Genomic DNA, 17,156 nt, shown 5'->3' on the forward strand with positions numbered 1-17,156 from the left:
ACTTGCAGGTGCCTGAAAGATAGATTTGACCTAGATATTTCACAGTAACCATAACTGGGATATTTTACATGTAAGTTAACAAAAATACGGTAATAAAGAAACCCATCCAAATTGGCAACCTAGTTGGTGATATAGGAAGCCTGTAGAGAGAATCAGGTCTAGGTGGCACAAAGTGAAGCCCCACTACGAATAAAACAGGGCAGAGAGAAAGCTAAAGCAATGGTGAGTGCCTCCCCACCCCAGAATTAGTTGCTTTGAAAGTTTAGCTGGACTCCTGCTGCTCTTCTCCTTGTTTATATGTATGAATCACAATATATCGTAGGAATTAGTTGTTATTTCGTTCACTACACCAATACTCCACAGCACTGAATGTACAGCTTTTCTGTTGCCTGGATGGACCATTTTGAGAATCAAACTTGCTTATGCGTACGTCACCTGATGTGCAAATCAAAAAGGACACAGGACAAGAGTCTGCAACTTTTTGCTGAGTACAGAAACACTTCATCTTTCATTCAGGGGTTACAGCACCGGCTGCATTGTCTGGAGAACTCAGCTGTCTTGTTAAGGCTGGTTGTACTCTATGTCAGGCAACTCTTACATGTTATTGCTAGGTGCAAGAATAACACTCATTATCTTTTTGCTGTCACAAGACCAGATAGCAAAGACTGTGTGCCCAGTTTTGAACACTCTCCTTTATTCCTCTCCCCTGTCCAAGACAATACGTGCTCCTTAAATCTGGCACGCTGGCTTTCCCGTCATTAAACCCCCTTCCCATTGCCTCATTTCTGTTGCGAGCCCATCGCTGAGCCCACAGCAGCACCTTCTTTCTTGGGAAGTATCTTAGATGGATGCTATTACCCTTTTCACATTTGCGTGGAATAGTGATTTTTCATTTTTGTTTTATGCAGCAGGAAATTTTATAGACCGAAGATGTCTTCAGCCTCACCGCAGAAATGAGTTGTCCCAGTCTGAGCACACCAATTGAATAAATCACATATTTCATGTGCTGCTCTTTCCGTGAGTATAAACCTTTCTTTCTGGATTTCCAATCAAGACGATGTGTTTTAGGTGCATGGATTTCTTGTCAGATAGAATACTGAAATATGAGATAAATGCACTGAATATATATAGTCTTTGAATATATGGTCAATCAGTTGGACAATCTGTGCATGAACCTGTTTTGAAGTTTTGTTAAATAACGCAGATTCATTGGAAACAACTGGATGTACGTGCATTTGCATTTCTAGTGTGTGGGTGGAGTATCCATTTTTCTCCTAAGCAGAGAAGAACCACTTGGGCCCCGGCCTGAACCCCCACTCTTCTCTGGAACTAAAATGCATATTTGCAGTTAAGAATATATTTAAGCAGATCTTTAAGTGTACGCTTGGAATCAGGGCCTTGAAAATTAGTACTTTTAAAGGGGAAAAAAATACCAATACTTGTTCTAGGAGAAAAGCATTAAAAATAGGAGTGTAGGCTGGATATCAAAGGGTTGTGCTGTTTGAAAGCACAAATTACACACTCATAATGGGTCTGTGGACAGTGGAAAACCCAAGTGCTCTGTGTGAAGAGGTTCCAATAATTGTTAATTTGCTCAAAGCAAAAGGTTTTAAATCTAGAGAAGCCCTGTTATTTAATAAAGACCACTCTCCTGCATTTCTGCCCATAAAGTGAATTTAAAATGAAAATTAAAAAGAACGTTACTCTTGTTATGGAGCTCTAGATGGTTCCTAGAGCTCCTGTCTCTGAAGTATCGTGCCACTGAGGAATCAATTAAAACACAATGAACCGATCTGTTTGAATGGTTCAGACACAGGCTTGGTGTGGAACTCAAGCTTGGGTGGGAGCAGCTGGTGATTTTGAGGAAAAGGGGAGAGTAGAGTTGGGCAAATGAAAATAATATTGTGCTCTAAGCCCTTATTTCATTTCAGGTGCTTATACGTTTGTAATTCTTGGTTGTGGGCACTTGGCTGAGTTTGCCCCATGTGTCCAGCTGCTTCCAAGCAAACATTCAATAGCGCGACCAGTCTCGTCTGCATAAATGTTTGACTGTAAAACTGATGCGCAGTTGCACATTTAATACTCCAAAGCTGTTTGCTGAGTGGAGAATTGTTCTCAAGCTGCTCTGGGGAAGTCTCAGAGCTCTCTGCTCTTTTTCTTCATGCAAAAATTTTTTCAGATAAGTCAATATATATCCCGAACTGCCTGTGAGTAGCTCTGCAATAAGCACTGTTGCTAAACAGCCGCGTTTAATTGCTTCATAATAAAAGGAAAGTTATTTTTAAAAAAGAAAAATATTTTCTCTGGCTGAAACCTTTCCCTCAAGGTCTAATTCACGGTTTGAATAAATAGCGTCTCTAGAGCAGCCGTGTCTGCTGGGCGAGGGAAGAGGGGAGCGGTTTGGAACTGGAAATCAGCTTTGCTGTGCCATCAACTCTATTGACTCTGGTGCCTTCTGCTTATTTCCAGTACATGCTGTTACATAATGGCCAAACCTGGAAGATCCCGGGAAGCAGAAAAATACATTTGAAACAAGCAAATGTTCAAGGTAATATTGCATTAAAGATCACAGTGAATAAAGAGGTTGTGCAGTAAGTGGGCAGACTGGTCGGGAAGGGAGATCCTGGTCCAGGGGCTGAGGTTGAAAATGAACAACTAACATGATAAATGTTTTCAGTTTTTATTCTTCAATGACAGATGTATTTGGATGTGTTCAGTTTTGGACTGCAAGTAAACATTACATAAGCTTTTCTAATTTTTGTAGGAGTCGGCTTTTCAAGCAAAACCAGATCCAGTACTTTAATGCCATTTGAACTAACACTGTTTATTCCTCTTAAAGTGCAAAAGCCTATGAAGTGTCTGTCGATAATGCTAAACTGCCTTTCTTATCTTCCTGAATAGAGGTGTAAATGACAGAGTGAACATTTATTTTCTTGTTAGGACAATGTAACCCAACAGGAATTTGAATTTAACTGACATTCGGGTGACACCCACACAGGGCTGGGTGGTACAACCCCAGTCCGAGGGTGCAGACAGCAGATCTGCCGAGGCCTTTGCAATTATTGCCCTGCAATCTTCCACTGATGAGCAAATTCCCAGTTCTGGTTGTGCTGCCCAGGGCAAGTGCACAGTCCTTGTGTGGGAGCACGGGAGCAAATAAGCAGAACTTTATCATTTTAAACGGAGGAAATAAGATCTGAAAATCCTGGAAATGCTACATACACTCAAAAAAACCACAGGGGACCTGATTATTGCTGCACTTTGAGATGCTGCCGTTTCACAAGGCTGGATTGGCCATGAGAATAAGGGATTGCCTACCACCTGTTGAGCTGTTAGGAACAGCAGGTGTTAGGTAATTCTAGCAATATCATTCTAGATTGGGATTTATAATTCTTCATTTAGTTGCACATTTCATAGAAACGAACTAAATGTGATTCCTGATGATCTCAGTCATTATAGAGAAAAAGAATGCTTTAAAAACCTGGTGCCCTAAGACTTTAGCCTCTCAATTGTGAATAAAATAATTATCTGATGTCCAGTAATTACAGCGGCCCAAGAGAATATATTATGGTGAAGTCCCAAGCTATGGAACAGCTCCAACCTTTTTTAAAACCACTGGAATTCTTATATATTCAAGAACAGAAAAGCACAATGCCCCAAGGTAATAGAATTTCATATCCCATAGAACAGAAAACTTCTTTTTCTGTGTATGCAAATTGCACGTTTAGTACAACAAAGAGAAATGTGTAAGTTTTTTCTTTTAGCTCATTGGGAAAACAGTTGATGTAATTGGACAATGGATGTGATTGTATATGCAATTAGAGTAATTGCACATGCAAATAAGTGATTATCCTCACAGTTATAAAACTTCTCTGAGCCTGTACAATGTATTTCTGTGTTGCTCAGGCACATAATTGTATGTGTATTTTGCACCCAGGTTTTTATGCAGCATCCTACCTGCTTATTTATTTTGTAACACCATGTTACCTAAATATGAAATATTCTTTACACAGCATGCAATAAAAATAATGGGTTCACCATAACACTCTGGGCTGTGAATACATTATTTCTAAACTGTGGTGCATTTTGCTTTATGGGGAGTGAAATAAACACTTGCTAAAGATAAAACCTCATTTAAGCTCCAGTCACTTTGCAGCAATCGACAACCTACAGAACATCTTGCCAGTTCCTGAGGCCGCGCAAGGGGAAGGCGACAAGCCATTGTTTACCACATTTGTTTAAACCTGTTGTTGCCAGTTATAAAACTTTAAATATAATAACTTCTTCTTTCACTCTTTATCTTTTCAGTTTTCTTGGTGCCAAGAGATACCATCTACGGCCAGGTAAAATCCTCATACGTGTTTATGAGGCCACATATGTCACAATATTTTGCAGCCAAAATACTTTGCAGTTCTGTTCTGCAGCTGCTGGGATTCAGGATGGAGTTGTGCAAGCTGGGGTAATTTTCCTGTGGTTAAGTAACAACTCTTCTACTTGTTTTCTCTTCCCGTTTTACCCCACTGATGGTAGTGGAGGCATTAACACCGTGTTTCAATGGTGCCAGGATTTTGATGGAACTGGTAGAGCTGGACCATGGAAAAATGGGCCGAACACATTTAATTTATTGCTTTTATTGACTTCTGCTATTCTAGAGTAAGAGTCCTCACAAGCTCCAGAGCAGCTAATAAAGGAGACTCTTTGAATTTAAGAGACAAATATAATCTCGGATTGGAATGTCATTATTAGTAAAATCCATTGGCACTGGATTATTTGATGGAAATGAAATAAAACTGTTGGCCTTGGAGCTGCGCAGTGACACCTGTAGCCACTATTTGAATGAGAACTCTGCTGTTACGGACACGAATGTTCCTTACCGTGAAAAGCTGTCGACAGGCACTATGGATGTTTAAGTTTTTAAGGTGGCAACATGAGAAAATGCACATCAGCGACAACAATCCTTTAAAGCATTAGAGGGCAAGCAGCTGGTTCTAGCCGTGGCACAGCGGAATTTAAATTATACACTTCAAAATACACAGAACTGTTTGTAACACAAATGGATAAAATACACGTTTTGCAGTAAGTACAGCTCTTTAAACAGGAAGGTAATTGCAGCCCGGAGCAGTTCATGTGTCATTGTCCCCATGCGGTGCCACCGCCCCGGCTACCCCGAGCTCCTCGACTTTCTGAGCCTGAGCTGATACTGCAGGAAGATCTATTTGCAAAAAGCAAAACTGAGCCATGTATTAAATCCCCCATATGGTGGCAGCCTTTTGAAAGATATGGGGAAAAAAACCCTTCCATTTAATGTTTGTTTTAATACAGTCAGAAGGAAACGTGCATAGTGTGGAATGGCTCCTCTTCCTTTGATGGGGAAAAATGGTCATCTGTAATGCAATGTTTCCTAATGCTAACAAGATTGTTTCAATTCTGGACTTCATTTCAGTAGACAACTATTTTTAGTCATGCCATCACTTCTCAAGTGCTTAAAACAGTCACTCTCTTAGATTAATAAATATAGGTCCTGCTTCGCTTACCCGTGTTGGTTAATGTCTCAGCATAGGCTATACTATCATTGTTGGAAGAGTTTGATCCTCTTCTATGAGACATTTCTGCTTATATTCAGCAAACTCTAAAATTAGGTGCTCAGCAGAATCCCCCTTGTTTCCAGACACTTTTCAAAGAGCTCTGGTGGCATCTCCTTTGTGCTGGCACTGGAAGGGGTGCAAGGGGAGCTGAGGAAGGGTAACGGATGGGGAAAAATGATCTGCTAAAGATTGAAGTTCTGTAAATCAATCTGTAAAGCACACCAGGGAAATTGGGGTTAATCCCTTTAACTGCCCATCAGACTTTGCTTGTTTCTACTTAAAATATCTGATTGCTGAAGAAAAGCTGGTTTGGGTGAAGCTGGGACACCGCTAAATGTTCTGGCTGTTTCTAGAGGGCCAGTTAGGCAACACCACCAGCATCCAGAAAAGGGTTCCATTTTCTTTGAAGTGCCTCAGGAAGGTATTTCTTTCCCCTTTGTGTAGTGGCTGGTGGCACCAGGCTCAGCTCAGAGCAGAGGGGATGCTGGAAGGCGGGAGGGACCCGAGGCCCAGCAGACCGACACCATCACTGTGGCCTTGCTGGGTTGTGGGAGCCAAGCAAAAAAGTACATTTCCTGAGAGCAGATTTGGAAGTGTGGTGGTTGGGCATTCCTTTGTCTGTCTTATTGCTCAGACTGCTGTACCACCCTGCAATGACCTCTTTCTGTAATATTTTGTCCCCAGGTAATAATAACAAAGAAGAGAGAGAAATGCAGCCAGTGATAAACAGGGTGGAGAAGCACGGATGGTATCTGCGGGATCAGCTTCTGGTTTCACGTCCTCTTATCCTGCAGTTTAACTACCAGCCTTGCACCCTGTTTTCTGCAGGAGGTAGGAGCTGTTTTCCCAAGAGATGGGGGAAGGACAGTGATGCTCTCCTATGGACCCAAAACCATGTAACATTCTCTGTCCCGGATCCCTCAGCCCCCTTTCTGCCGAGCACAAGGTACCTCCGTGTCTGTGGTAAGGGGATGTTTTCTTTGCAAGATTTTCCATACTTTGCTCATGCAAATGAAGTTGCTCTATTTTGCCTAACGGCTCTGTGAGTTACAGCCAGCTTATTGTTTTAGAAATAAAGATATTACTATGCAAATGACTCGGGAAGGTGTTTCTTCTCATTAGAGAATGGAGATCGTTTGATAAAAGATGCAATGTGCTTCATCTGTAAAAAGGCTCAGCAAATTTGTCTTGTCTCAACAGCACTGGAACAACAAGACCGATCGGATAATGCAGCAGAGAAAGCACAGGAGACAAATGGTTTATGACACTCAGGTTACCTTTACTGTGCAAGGTGGGCGTGAAATTTTTTATGGTGAGACAAAAAAGATGATGGGCAATTAACTACAAACCCATGCAGCGGGTTTATCATATGCTCAGCTCATCCATCTGTGTCTCAGTCTCCAGCGGACTCATGAGTTTCATCAAGAAAACCATTTTCAAACCAGCAGACCAAAACAGATCGTTTTCGGCTCCAAGCTCCATCGAGGCTTTGCAGTAGTTTTACCTTATGTTTACGATTTATGGATGCAACATATACACGCAGCAGAAAAGAGTGGTCCAAACATTTTTCCCCTTGCAGAGTACGCATTTTAAAGTATTTCTCATTCAGGGACCAGTTGTGCAAATACTCCCATGCATGTAAATAGCTTTAATAAGATTAACTCAATTAAATCCTTCGGGGTGAGATGGTAGATGTGGTGTGTAACCGCATTTAAATTCCAACTTGTGTCCTGTGATGACTCTGATAGAAAAGGTTCAGGGAAGCAAGAGAAGACGGATGAGCTGGTGGTTAAAGCACGGGCTCAGTATGCAAAATCCCGGTGCTCAGTTTGAGCTCCTGCTGCAGCCTCTGTGTGACATGGGCTCCATCACTCACCCAGGTTTGAGCTCCTGCTGCAGCCTCTGTGTGACATGGGCTCCATCACTCACCCAGGTTTGAGCTCCTGCTGCAGCCTCTGTGTGACATGGGCTCCATCACTCGCTCAGGTTTGACCTGTAAAGTCAGGATAACTGTTGTTATGTTTGTACCAAAACAGTTAATATTGAGCTATTGCCCTTCACAATATTATGCCAACATATATCTTATTAAAGACATTAGAGCTAATCTTACATAAACAGTATTTTTCCTTAACTAGTTAGTTTGATGTAGTTTTTCCAGATTGGGTAAAAAAAAATTAGACTTTTTTGGAATCAAAGGTAGGTATTTTTATTCTATGAGGCTTCAAGTCCCTCTTTTTAACCACTAAGTCTCACTACTTCACAAAGAGCATACGCGTCTTCCCAAGAGAATCACGCTGGGGAGGGAATCAATAGAGTCGCAGCCATGGGGCTCATCCGTTAAGCTGTCACAAAGCCCTGAAGTGATGTCTCTTTTCACACGAGGTCACATAGGGATCATTCTAATACATTTTACAGAAAGGGAAGCGATGTGGGGAGGGCAGTGCTGTCCCCAGGCCTGTCCTGGGGGACATACACCTGGTGATGAACATGATGGATTTCCAGCTGTGCTCTTCCATGCCAGGGTCTCCTTCGCTTCTATTAAGATGAATAGGAAGGAAACATTGTCTTAATCATTAATTTCTCAAATACATGTAAACTTTTTATTGCTTTAGAATAATACTATTGATGTAATGCCATGCAACTCTATCAGGCTAAAGTGAGTGAAATTCTTCCTTTAAATTCGCTCCCTCGCCGCTCAACGCCACTGAAGAAAGTGAAATACTGAAGAAAGATATAGGCCTCGTGGTCTTTCCTGACAGTCAATAAATTGGAGTTTTGTCAGACCAAAGAGATGCCATAAAGAGAGCAGATTAAAAGAGATTAGTTCTGCCAAGTGGCCTGAAGAGAGAATTTACGGCTCCGGCAGAGCCAGCGGATGCGCGGGCTCCAGAGGTCAGCGCAAATCCTTCTGCTCCTTCCTCGGGCTCTGCGTCGCTGCCAAAAGGAACTGCTGGAGGAGAGGAGGGGTAAGGAAGGACCAAGAGACGCTGATTTGTATTTTTCCATCTATGTGTTACATTTGCAACAAGCGCACTTCTGATTTGTCACAAAATATTCCCTTCACTCCGGTTGGTGGATGTTGTTGTAATCACAGTGGCATAATTGAATTCAAAGGCATAATAATAGCTTTAATTCTTTTTTTTAATATCAAAGGTGCTCTTGTGCGGTGGTGCGTGTGCTAATATTCACATCAGTGGGTCTTCAGAAAGAGGTGAAATGTGCACCAGTAATGGGGATTGATTCTTTGAAGCACCCGTGGGATGTGAAGGTGGAGAGCTGACCATAACCAGGCACCAGAAGTTCAGATATCGGTCATAAACTGATTTTAGTTCAAAGCATCCCAAGGGCAGAGCTGCGGTTGACTGTTGTGGTACCTTTGAATATTTGGATACCTTAAAAAACAAACAAACAAACTGGAAAATTTGAATTCACTTTTGGTGGCAAGTACAGGCAGCATCACCGAGTTTATGTTGACTGATAAAAACCTCAGGAACCTGGTCTTCCTGGCTCAAAGCCCTTCACTTCAAACAGGAGAGGAGCCTGAGAACACCATGAGGATAGTATGGCAGGACCTGCCAAAAGAAAACCTGGCTGGGAAACGCGAATCAAATAGGGTCATGTATTCTGAAGCAGCGAGTGAAAGGCAGAGCCGGTACCGGGGGAGCCAAGGGCATCGCAAACACTCTGCTGGGAAAATGCACTTGGACCTACAAGAGCAGAGTTGTTTTATTTTATCCCCTTTGCTCAGACCAGAGATCAAAGAGCCGTTACTGTCCGGAGCGATTTCGCAGCTCCTATGAAGACAAAACGTGTCTTTATTCCCTGCACTGCCCCATGGAAAGACAGCTAAACACGGGAATTTGAGGGCCAAGTTTTAAGCATGCCTCATACTATGCATAAAACCCACGAGACTTATGTCTGTGTTTATAAATAGTGGAGTAAATGGAACTGTTTTATAATTTAATCTTGCTCTTGCATACATAAAATTACTTCCATCTCCTTTTTTCTCCCTGGTTTTCAGCAGCTATTTTTCTAATTTCCACTATAAATGCAGATGTTTTGTAAGTCTTTATAACATAATACTGCAAATACATTAGTGTAATGCAATTTGGAGATGCCGCTGTGGTTATGTTACTTTGATCATCCTTTTACCGTGAGTAAACTATGGAGAGCAAACTTGGTGTAAAATGGCAATAGGCACATGTGCCAAACCATCTTTTCCTATTTCCCGTTTCTCTCAAATATTTTTTTAGACCCTTTGGAACATCCTTTTTTACACTGTTTAACAAAGGGACACAAGGTGAGGGCATGGAAGTTTATGTGCTTGGGGTTAATAAAATAGACATAAAAGTCAGAATCTGAATAGAAATATCAGTATCTAACTCATAATTTTAAAGACCCACAATCTATTTCTCAAGTTACTTTTTAAACAGTTTGAGATAGACTAGAAATGGATAGAAAATATGAAAGGAAAGCTATCAAATCCATGAGAATGACTTAATAACACGGTTCTCCCTGTGGTTTTATTTGCCTCTGGAGGAACGATTCTATAGAGAACAAGTTCATCTAAGAGCATCTATTCTACTTGATAGAAAGGACATTTTCTCACTCCAAGAGACTGAACATTCTGGTCCCATTTGATTCACTGAAGAAAATTAAATGCAAAGTAAGTAGGGAGAGCAGAGCTATAGCGGTAGAATATATGACATATTTGCTTTATGTACATCACGCACACATCTCAGAGCTTTCAAATGGTTCACTAAAATTTATCTTAACGTTAAATCAATGCTTTTTCATTCATAAACAGTAATAATATGTGCAAAACCACTGATACAAAATAAGATGTAAAAGGTTAATTTCTATATTTGAAGGTCTGTCTACAAACATAAACCCTGTCATTTAGATGGCAAGCCCAGTGATGCGGGGATTCTGTTTTATTTGTCCAGCAGGCTGCACATGATGATTGATTCCCAGCACTGATGTTCCTCAGCAGCGCTGCAAGAAAATGGGTAAGACTGGTTTGTACCGTGAGTAAAGGAAACGGCCACACATCCAGTAACACCAGTAGGGAGGAACTGGGGCTGGTGCGGCAGGAGCTGCTGGGGAGGGTTTGCTGAAGCTGCCTCCAAAGCACTGTTCTTCGTTTAAAATTCAAAATGAGCAGCCATCCCATTCTCAAGTGATCAAGTGAACATATTTTAAAGTAATTAATTGCCATGCAGGTTACTATATCCTGTATAATAAAATTCCTGGAAACTATAGTTGCTGTAATAAGCTAATGAGTTTTTGGAAGTATGTGTGTTAAGACTGAACACTCCTAAGGTATCTGCCCAGCTTAGGCCTGGTGTACAAAACTCAAAGACGTGCTTATAAATATTTTTAAAAGCATCAGCTGTTATTGTTTCAGTGAAAGAACTGAATCACATGGAAATCCTGAAATGAGTTTTTGGGAAGCTTAATTATAATGACTACTGATACAAAGTGTTAAAGAATAAGACCCGTACACAATAAAAAAATCAGAAGTCTGTAAAGCAAACTTCTTTGAAGCAGTTGCCTCTGAGAAATGAGGCTTGTCCATCACATTGCTGTTTGAATTTTGAGCCATTATGCTGTGAATGGCACTGTATCTCTTTTGGCTAGGGAAAATAGATGTGTATTCCTGTTCTATTCCTGTGGCAAATTATTATACGAATTCTGGTGTGGTTTTGGTGGTTACGACTGGTTGTCACTGCAGCAGACGGCATCGCCAAAGCAGCCCGGCAGGGTTGGCTGGCGCCGGCAGCCGGCTGTGCTATCGGACGTCTGCATCGCCGCAACCTGCGCCCATCGGCTTCTGCACCGGGTGAGTCCAGCTCTGGGTAGGTGTCACTGGATGTCTTTGGCTGTGTTGGTCCTCCTGTAAAAACTCAAAAAGCCTGCTCCATGAAAAATACCAACTTGCCAAACCTGTCCCGAGGCCCGGTACTGCATCCCAGGGAGACTCTGCTGACACCTGAGCAGCTTCTGCATCAAGTTAAGTCCAACACCCAGCACCAGACCTGGTAAAATGGAATTATTCCTCTGGTGATAGAGCATTTGCCACATGGAGGGCCTGTGTTCTGCCTGCTGGAGGTCTAGAAAAGAGATTTCCGGTATATTAAAGCCAATTCTGTTTGTTTTTCAAATCTGAGCTGTGCTTTTATAGATGCTTGGATATTTTAAAAGCCTGAATAGTTCAAAGAACTATTGGCAGTGTTGGGGCCAGATTTTGCTCTTATTTGCCTTTCTGCAAAACAGGGATGTATATGTAGGAATTGGCACTAGGCACAGGACAGATTTTAGCTCGTTTGAACTGAGTTTCTAGAATTGCTTTGCTCTTCTTCAGGCTGTGCGAGTTTCCAAATTGGTGCTTCATTTGGGGGAGCGACGCGTCCTCTGGGCATCGCGCTTTGCAGAACATCATCAGCTCAGCCCACGGCTATTTCCGAGGTGAAATCACGACTCCACTCTGCAGTCCAGTCCTGCGTTGCTTCCATTGATCTGGTGTTTTATACCAGCTACCCTCATTTGGGCAAAACCGGATAGATTCAAGGTATTTGCGTGTGTCCTGCCAGCTTTTGAAGCAATTGCTGCCCGTACAGCCGCATCCCTTTGATGAGCTGGTACACGGCAGCCAGATGGACACTCCGCAGTTTCTATGCTGATATTCTGATCTGTGGGTTTTTTCATTCTCTGTTTGGTCTTGGAAACAACAGAGAACCTCTACAAGCAAAACTAAATTGCTGAAGTGGAAAGGAAATGGTGGAAGTTTGCAGCACTTAAAATCAAAAGTTGCAGGTGGCTGAAGTTCTTGCAATCTCCGTTGTGTCTTTACCTTTTGTATTTTACTGCAAGTGTAGGAGGGAAGGGACAGAGATTTGTAACCTTTCCTTTTTGAGGGAAAAGACGGGTGCATGTTGGTGGGCTTTAGGGAGGTTATAATTTACAGGCAGTTGCACAGATTTTGAGTTATTTTGGAAAATGTTTATGCTATGAAACCCATACCTGACAAACTAAAAGCCTGTGGGCCATGGAATTCATTCTGAGGTACCCACAGCCCTGACTTGGTCTGTCCTGGGCAGTGTCACCATTCCGAATGCTTGCAGGGAACTACAAGGAATGGTTTGCTTCTTGTTTTCCTGGTTATAAATTAGAATCATCTTCTGGTGAGACCACACCTGGAATCTTGTGTCCAGTTGTGGCCCCTCAGTTCCAGCAGGACAGGGAACTGCTGGAGAGAGTGCAGCGCAGCCACCAAGATGCTGCAGGGAGTGGAGCATCTCCCGTGGGAGGAAAGGCTGAGGGAGCTGGGGCTCTGGAGCTGGACAAGAGGACACTGAGGGGGGACTCATTCCTGGGGATCAAGATGGAAAGGGGGAGTGTCAGGAGGATGGAGCCAGGCTCTTCTGGTGACAACCAGTGATAGGACAAGGGGCAATGGGTGCAAACTGGAACACAAGAGGTTCCACTTAAATTTGAGAAGAAACTTGTTCGTGGTGAGGGTGGCAGAGCCTGGCCGAGGCTGCCCAGGGGGTTGTGGAGTCTCCTTCTCTGCAGACATTCCAACCCGCCTGGACACCTTCCTGTGTAACCTCAGCTGGGTGTTCCTGCTCCATGGGGGGATTGCACTGGATGAGCTTCCCAGGTCCCTTCCAACCGCTGACATTCTGGGAATCTGTGACTCCTTTATAAGGGGATTTCCATTGCTCATAAGAAAGGTGTTATATTTTCAGTTTGTTATCATTATTATTCATCTAAACTGGCTTGAAAAATACACATACAGAACCAAATTGCAACTGAGAAACTTGCATTGAGGTCTGAACGCTTTCTGTTCATGCTCAGACACTTTTAATGGAAGATTTTAGGTTTTCTCTCAGTCAAAACCCAACCTTTAGCTCTCTGTCAGTGCAGAACAGCAGCAATTTCATCCTTTTCAGCTGTTTGTGTGTAAAGGACGGTCAATTAAAGAGCAGAGCCCTCCGATGAAATGGAGCGGTTTTCCTCATTAAACTGTGGGATAATTAACTTGATTGTTCATCCCCTTGGTAACACATTGCTCCTGGGAAAATGTCTTTTGGTTCTTTTTAAGGGGACACCTGAACCCCTGCACCCAGAGCAGTGGAAGAGCTTCTACTTTTAGTCCTTGCTGCTGGACTCTGTGTCCACCTGAATAGGTTTATATTCAAACAAAACAAGAAACAAATAGAAAGGAGAGCTGGAGGGGGACAAAACTAAAGAAGAAATCTGGCCCATTCAGTGAAAATCTTTCAAAATTAATTTTGTTTTGGACATTTTCCCTTCACGAAATACCCCTTGGAAGAAAATATTGCGTGACTTTTACTCTGATGAATTGAGCAAGGATTTAACAAATTGAGGTAGTTCTCTGTACTGTAATTTGTTATGAATACTCTTAAATTAACTCTTGCAACTCTCAATAAGAGTTGGCCACGCGTAACATTGTTCACAAATTCAGGCCACAAGGTTCTGGGGTAAATTTTTATCTTTATTTTGATTTTTCCCTTCTCTCCGGCTTTTAGAAAACGCCTGAAATTGGGCCAGACTACAGTTAACAGCAGCAAAAGGGATGGCCGTTCTGCTTGATGTTTGTGACAAAAAGCCTGCGAAAAGGGACAGAAATATCAAAAATCGTTACTTCAAAATCTGTCTTTTGCGAAAGATTTAAAACCAGCCTCCTCCCTGCCTCTTCCTCTGGGTTTGTGCTGAAAGGCTTTGTTTTAAGAAAGACCATTTTCAAAAAGAGGAGGCAGGAGAAGGCTGGGGAAAAACCCACAAAACCACAATTATTCTCGTAGTTCAGTCTTTCTCCAAAAGAGTAATTTTTGGGATGCTGCCTTAAAAAGCTGGGGGAAAGGCAGTAAAAGCTACTAACTCCTGTTGGCTGGAACATTGTCATATTTTGTTTAAATTTATGTATTTATTTGGATCTTTGGGATTGTGGAAAAAGGTTTAATTCCCTGATGTGGCTCATGAAGTGCAGTAGGTAGAGCTCTGCCTCTAATTTGTGTGATGTTTAATTAAGAGGAATGACAAGGTGAATTTTTTTGCTTTCTTAAGTCAGTCTGGCCTGAAATTGCAGCTTTTGTTCCCAGTGACAGGTCATCTTTCCAAAAACTAGACAAGGAGACACGGCATTGCAATACGAGTGAATGGTAAATGATGGCATTGAAAGGTCCCCCTTATGATAGGAACCAGACCTGTGACTTTTTAAACGAGTGGTTTAAAAATAACGACTTGCACCAGAATATCAAAATTTTAAGATGTTTGGAAGAATAAAATGTAATTGCTGTGATTTAGCTGAGCAGAGAGACTTTCTATCAGAGAGAAATGTGGTTTGGAACACGGAGGAAAAGGCAGGAATTAGTCTCAGGGAAGTTTTAATCCTTTTGCTGATGTATTTTCTCCCCAGCTTCCTGCAAAAACTAGGTTAATACACCCACGTATTGTCAGAATGTAACTACTTCAAATGGAATTGAAGATTAAAAGTGCACATTCAGTGCTGCATACTATTAGCTTACTATTGGTTCACTCATTGAGCAGGGAACCTTCACTGTTCGTACCGTAACTACTGACCTTGCCATGCAACCCTGGCTAAGTCACTTTATTATCTTATTATTACTAAGTCCACGTTTCCTAAAAGCGGGAGTGAGCAGGGTTGGCCACCTTGCAAATACAAGTGTAACTTCATGATAGCAAGTTGTTCAAAAGTGCTGAACATTTTTAAAAGAGACAAAATGACGTAGACAGAGCTCCAGTTTCTCCCCCATCCATATGCCAATTTTCAGCATTGCAAGGAGGCGGAAGATGACTCTTCCATAGCCCTTCCCTGTGACTGCCAGGCTGTGAACAGTTCCTCTGGGAACACTTGGTGGAAAGATCTTCAAGATCTGGATGCCTACAGAGGGAATATAATTTTTTCAACATTTTTTATGAGCCACTGGAGTAAACTGGAAACCAGCCCCAATGCTGTTGTCAAAGGAGTTGATTCTTCCATCAGATCCTGAATTACCGGAAGAACTAACCCTTATCCTGGTCGGTTGGCACCAGCTCTGCTTCTCCAGGGTGCTGAGGTGTGAGCGCTGACATGGGTGGGAGCCCTGGGGCTCTTCAGGCACCCAAACCTCTGCATGAAGACCATGAGCAATGGGATTCCTCTGTTCACCTGGGCATGGGTTCACTGAGTCCATTACTTGCACACGATGCTGTGGCTTAGGGTCAATGTCCTTCAGCGTATTTGGGATCATGGTGGGGAGTCGCTGGGTCTCACAGATGACTCTGCCTGCAGCTGCAGCCTTTGGCTTTTACCAAAGAGGTTCATTTGAGAACAGATGACCGAATTGAGGGCAATTTAACGCTCGCACTGAAGAGGTCTCACATGCTGTGAGAGCTTCCCGTGAAACGCTCTCTTACCTCCCTCTACAAAACCCACCACGCTGCCTTATCCCAAATTGCAGAGACCTCGTCATAGCCCATTACTGTCCGGGCTTCATAAACTCTTCCTTGGCACGGCATCCCTTGTCCGAGACAGATGCTCGAAGACATGAGTCATACCTACCCTGCTCTGTTGTCACATAGTCTGGGTTTTTTATGTTGTTAGTCATAACCTGAGTGCCTGGGTATTTACGGTGCTGCAAACAAAGTCAATATACTGGGAATGAGTCATATTTAAACGTAGTTTGTTCTTGCTATGTAGAACACACTGATTCTCTTTCACCAAATGAACTCCAGCTCAATGACAAACAGCTGTTGCTGCCACATTTTAATTAAAATGGAAGTCTGGCCTGAAAAGTTCTTCCATTTTAATATGCAACAATAACAATGCTAAAGCAAAAAAGCAAGGGTGAGCTGGGAGGAGAAAGGAGAGATAAATGTTGTCTGTACTATTGAAAATTTGCCTCTACATTAATTCTTGGAGACAAATACAATTTTACAAGCTTCAGGATGATGGTAGGTTACTTTGGAATATGTCCAACCTTAAAAATCCTTTCAAGGTAGAGATACAGTGGGAGTGCTCTCACAACTGCGGTTGTGTTGTCACCTCTGCGCTTGAGCCGTGTTCACATCATCATCCATCATGCTGTAAATTCAACATTGTCCTCATGTTAATTAAAGACTATTTTTAGTTATCTCAAGTTTTTTTTTTTTTTTGCAGTTACGTCTTTAATAAAATAACTGTGAATCAAAATAAAGCTCTTTCTATAATTTAAACCCTATTCTCCTCTTTAGAAATGAAAATTTGTTACTGGCTTTGTCTCCAGGAGTGGTGTCATTGGAGACAGGGAGGAAGGCCTTACCTGTAGGTATTTTTTCATGCAAATAGAAAAATCAAATTACATTTAAGAAACTTAATTTCCTCCAATTCCTCAGAATCTCCACGTTTCTTAAAGGAAATGGTAATACTCTATCATCACTCACGAATCACGTTGCTTTACCTCAGTTGTGCACTGCATCTAGATTCACCAGCTGCCTGCTGATAACTGCCCAAAAGCAGTATAAACCATGCTATGGGAAAGGCACTGCAATACAAAACTCCTG

The 17,156-nt window shown here is 42.2% G+C and overlaps 1 long non-coding RNA gene across 1 annotated transcript; it reads left to right on the forward strand.

Moving 5' to 3' along the window:
* Positions 1–2,472: 2,472 nt before the first annotated feature.
* On the forward strand, positions 2,473–6,366 carry LOC309443307. Its single transcript, XR_014184782.1, has 3 exons — positions 2,473–2,591; positions 4,309–4,343; positions 6,270–6,366. It is a non-coding gene; the product is annotated as an uncharacterized lncRNA (long non-coding RNA).
* Positions 6,367–17,156: the final 10,790 nt, after the last annotated feature.

Source organism: Streptopelia decaocto (genome assembly GCF_964273445.1).
Source record: "Streptopelia decaocto genome assembly, chromosome: 8".
Classification (NCBI taxonomy): domain Eukaryota; kingdom Metazoa; phylum Chordata; class Aves; order Columbiformes; family Columbidae; genus Streptopelia; species Streptopelia decaocto.